Genomic DNA, 5,115 nt, shown 5'->3' with positions numbered 1-5,115 from the left:
TTTTTTAGCAAAAGCAAAGTTAACTATTTGAGAAATACACCAAACTGCTGGTGATACTAAACTCTGTGGCTTCAGATATGTATGTAGTATGTAGTTATGTGCTTATACATATTACCCATACCTACATACATACCTACAAAATGACAGTGTACTTACACATACACATGTATAAGGATGCGAGTAAGAATAATTTGAATTGTGGTCATATTTGCCCTATTTAAACACTTCCACTGATCGTGGATCAACAGGAAGACTCCGCAAAACTACAAATTGTCGCCGTAACCAGCATTTCGATTTGCTATCTCTGGAACCTCTGATGTTGTCTGCTGTCATGATTCGTTGGTGTCTTAACATCACTTCGACTTGTCGATGAATCTGTACATGCTAGTAATGGAGCATTTAGATCCTCTTTAGATATTGCATGAAGAATTTGCTTAATATATCATGTATTTTAATCGAGGCTACGGCTACGGTACCGATGGTTGTACGGGAGACTCATCCTTGCTGCACGTTCACTAACGACCCAGTGATCCGTGGTTATTAACACAACAATCTCCTTTCTATAGCAGTTTAGCTAGAGCCGCCTCATCAAATGCTTCTGCCCCATACACCAGTACGTTCATTATGAGCAGTGTGACCAACCGTAGTTCTTTCGGAAGTACAGTTTTTTAGCAATATTTTGTACTTCAGGTCTTGTACATCACCCATCGGTTAAGAAGTTTCGAAGATTAGCGTAAATGAACAGGATTTTTATATATTAAGATAAGCACGTTGCGAGGAGCATTGAAAAAATGTCGTTCTCGTGTTGAAACCTCCTCATCTTTTAAGTTGAAACCAACAAAACACACCCACGAAATTTCATTGAAATCGGTTCAGCGGTTTCGGAGATTAGCGTAAGTGACACGGAAGCTTTATATATTAAGATGAGAGAAACTCTTCACGACACAATCAAAGTTGATTGATTTTAAACGATCAATTAGATCAATAACTGAGGTAATATTCGACACAATTTAGACGCCAGTGATGAGCAATTTTGATATAAAATGCACTAATATAAATTCGAATAGAAACAGTAATTGTATGCCTTTTAAAAATAATTCAATTAATTAAGTTCGTTTTTTTTATCTTTTAAATTAATTAAAACATATAAATTATATGGATAAATTAACATTTTTCGCTTTCCTTACCTTTTTCAAACGCATTTTTTGTAAGCAAAATTTATGTTATCAGCCAGCGCATGCAAACTTAAGAACAATGTTGGTGGATGAAAAGCCTTTAGGCGATATTTTTTGGTTAATGGATATAGTTAATATGTTTTCATATTAAAATACATATGGTTTTATAGTGAAAAATAAAAAGTTAATTTGGGTCCATTTTATGAAACGTATTTTGAATAACTAAAATAGAAATTTGCAAAAATTTAAAAACTGTAACTACTCGTATTACAAACTTGAGAGAAGCTTCGCTTTCGCTTAAGGTCATAACCAGTGTTGCCATTTTAGTGCTTTCCAGCTAGATTTGGCTTTTTTTCGCCGTTTAGCTAGAAAAATTCCAATTTAGCTGCTAGCTTTTTTTTTTGTTTTTTTTTTCTGAAAATCTTTAAGCTCTTTCTAGATTTTTCCAAATTTCGGAAAATCCAATTAAAAAATAGTATACGAATAAACACGACTCAATTAATCTTCACAAAGTTGTAATAAGCGATATGTCCTCCATTACTGTATGCGCCCATAACTCTGTTTGAGAGGACAAATAATCGATTATTGCAATGCTATGTTCATCGCCAGGGAACGGATTTTATGGAAATTGCCTTTTTTCTGCTGAAGGCATTTGCTGAAGAATTTTGCTTAAGTTTTTTTTGTGAAACAAGAGCACAAGACAATCCATGTTTGCAAAAGAAATATATGCCCATGTATCAGATGTCGAAATTCCTTTTTTGGCCATTTCTTGAGAGCTGTATACTGGCCTTTAGTTGTAAAGGGTAAGGAAAAGCCCTTATTCTTGATAATATGAAAGTTTTAAGCGTTCCATATTTAAACTGGGCGCCACTGTCACGCCGATCGCACGTTTAGTACATTCAAGACTTTTCTTCTCGAAAATGTAATGAAAAATGCTGCCAGAAAATTTTAAAATGCATCTTATGGTTCAATGTTCCTACAACTATAGAGATTAAAGTTTTGTTAGTTAAAAACTCGAGAGGAGAAAATAGTCAAAGATTCAAAGTAGAAATGTTATATATAATGAAACTAGTTTACAGTTTTTCTTTTTACTTGTAAAATAAACATTTCAAAAATAAGTATATTTTTTTGCTTCTTTTTCGGTTTTTGTCTTTCTTTAGTGTCTTCTTTTGCCTTTATTGCGATTTCTAGTGCCTTTTCTTGCCTATTTCGCTATTTTATTTTTCCTTTTTTTTATAGGTTTTCAGGTCCTAAAAATCCGTTCCCTGTTCATCACTAATATACTCTTGGCACAGTTTTCTTTTGGCGGCGGGATTGTTGAATATTTGCAAAACTGCAAAAATATGGAAAGGTATAAAGGTATAAATTATCGAATTTAATAATTAACATTTATTATTAAATAGTAATTTCAAGAAAGTTGATATGCCCGCACCCCAAGGAAGTATTATCGAGGCAGACAACACAAGCTCAAGCAGCACCACGGAAGACCGGCCTCCGCCCAGAATTTTTCACAATTGAGCAATTGTAAAAATTTTCATTTTTAATCAAAAAGGTTTTTCTTGAAACTACCTTCTTTTCGGTATCATGCAAATAGCCTTTAATTTGTTATTGGATGTAAGAAGTCTGTACCTATTTTGCTGTATTTTTTTGTGAAAAAACGAATAAACATTTGCATACTTTTAACCTTTTTTAAGCCTTAACAATTTTTTATTCAGCTGTTTTTAGCTTTTTTTTGTCTATTTAGCTGGATCGCTGAAAAAATTCTGGCAACACTGGTCATAATTTTTGACTAATTTCTAACACCACACATGCATACGTATGTACATACTAAATATGTATAAATATAATGACCAATACTTAACACTTACACTCATATCGATGTTCTAAATACATATATCTATACATTTGCTGTGCAGCAATCGAGCAAAATATGGGGAAAGCTTCAAGGCAAGAGGAATCTATGGTTGCACTGCTCCCCAATTCAGCGCAGATGAGTGCGATTCACGCGTCACCTCGCGCAGTGGCCCAGCAGGCACACATTCGCCCAATTTCCTTTGCACGGGGAGCTTCCTCAAACAGTTGCCATAAAAATTCTTATCAGAGCGCAGCCACGCATTTTTTCATTTCTTTCGTTATAAAAATATCGAGCACCAACAGAGTCAGTACGAGCACCCACACTCATCAATTCAAGCTGGTCTAGGCGGGAAGGTGCACCAGCTTTAGATCATTACTGACTGTCGCTTGAAGGTATCTACATATATACATATCTACATACATGTGTGTGCTGTGTGCTGTAGCAGAAGCCGTGGTAAGTATCTTCTGGGTTTTGCAACAAGGTACGCCAGTGTCACCTCAAACGAGAATGATATTGAACACCAGCTCGTCAAAGCACCGGAGATTTACAATTTAATGTATACATATGTACATACTTGCATATGTACAACCGTGAAAATATTTATGTCGAAGTACGATTTGCGGTTGTTTTTTTTTTGTTGCTACCCACTTCTTGTTTATCTACTCATATTTTTTGTCGCACTTTTTCTCCACCGCTGCGTTTTAATTTTTCTTCTTGCCAATGACTGCTGATGAATGATAGATGGATTATCATTTTGTTTGGCGTAAATTGAATTTGAATTTTCTACCGATGATCAAAATGTATTATTCAAGAAGCGACATGTTGTTGTAACGGCTTGAGTAGTCTAGGGCAACATCCTGAATATTTCTGTGTAAGGTGCTTTAAGTCTTTAAGAAAATATATGTATGTACATACATAAGTTCATAGTACATATGCACAGATATTGAAGACAACAATAAATATTAAGAGCATTTGCAAAAAAAAAAAATAATAATAAGCTTTGCAAAAAGGAAGCGAAATAAAGAAATTTGCAAGACTGAAGCTGGCAGCCTCTCAGCCGTGGATTGACAAACTATGCGTTACCAATTTGCTTGCAGGAAAGTCTAAAAAATTGCATTAACAAACAAAGTCGATATGTGGAGGCCAAAATGCGCAACAACAAACTTGAAAGCAAAACTGCAAACACTAATAACAAATCCTTCAATAATTCCGGTTGGCTTGCTCCGCTCTTATGCCTTGTACAACTCGGAAACTCATGCAACACAGTTGAGTAGTTGGCATTTGTTGTTGCAGTGGTGCAAGTGGTGGTTGTTGTTGTTGTTGTCGGAGCCATTGTCGAGATGAAGAACATGCTTTCATGCATCAGCTGTAGCTCGAATTCAAAAGGATAATCAAAAATTCGCGATTTTTTCCATTTTATTTCTCGTTATCCTCCGTTTTCTTTCCGGTTTTCTCTTTTCTTTCGACCATGTCTACATTTTTTTGTTTTTTTGTTTGTTTTTTATGCATTCTTCAACAACACCAACAACACTATTAAGCCGAATATGGCTGCTTCAATGACTTACTAACTTGTACAATACTGTTATTGTTGTTGTTGTAGTTTTTGTAGTTTTTGCAAGCCAATGATTTGTTTCTATTTTTCCTTGTTTGGCCTCGTTCGCTGCCGCTTTTCATCCTCACATTCACACATACATACATGCCGCACATCCATAACTCAATAACGCGCGAACACTACTGCGGTATGCAGGGGCAGCGACGAAAAGGACTTTCTGCCGTCCACCCGAGCATGCAACCATAATGCATCCATGTTTGCAAGTAGCAGCCAGCCAGCCAGCCAACAGCCAAGTAGTAAAGCTCACATAACAATCACAGCCTGCAAAGGTTTGTAGAAGTAAGAAGAAGAAGAAAATGTCTAATGAAACTATATATTATTGTGCCTGCATGTATATACATACAAACATATGTAGGAATGTTCAGTATGTATGTACACCCATATGTGGGTTTTAGTACCAATACGCATGCATATAATACTTCAACAAAACTTATGCAACTTATGTACATACATACACCCAAAATACATTCATA

The 5,115-nt window shown here is 35.5% G+C and overlaps 1 long non-coding RNA gene across 2 annotated transcripts in view; it reads left to right on the top strand.

Annotated features, from left to right (window-relative positions):
- Positions 1 to 2,836, top strand: part of LOC118746087 — a 23,731-nt gene extending 20,895 nt beyond the window's left edge. The window contains exons 4-5 of one of the 2 annotated variants that reach the window (XR_004993771.1): positions 2,415 to 2,526; positions 2,579 to 2,836. This is a non-coding gene — a long non-coding RNA (uncharacterized LOC118746087). Of the gene's footprint in view, positions 1 to 2,414; positions 2,535 to 2,578 lie in introns of both variants that reach the window. The other variant, XR_004993772.1, reaches the window with a different exon arrangement.
- The last annotated feature ends 2,279 nt before the right edge of the window (positions 2,837 to 5,115 follow it).

Source organism: Rhagoletis pomonella, unplaced genomic scaffold, assembly GCF_013731165.1.
Source record: "Rhagoletis pomonella isolate Grant_MI unplaced genomic scaffold, Rhpom_1.0 Rhpom_scaffold_00010, whole genome shotgun sequence".
Lineage (NCBI taxonomy): Eukaryota > Metazoa > Arthropoda > Insecta > Diptera > Tephritidae > Rhagoletis > Rhagoletis pomonella.
The sequence above is the reverse complement of the archived record's forward strand: the minus strand, read 5'-3'. Positions and strand labels throughout refer to the sequence as shown.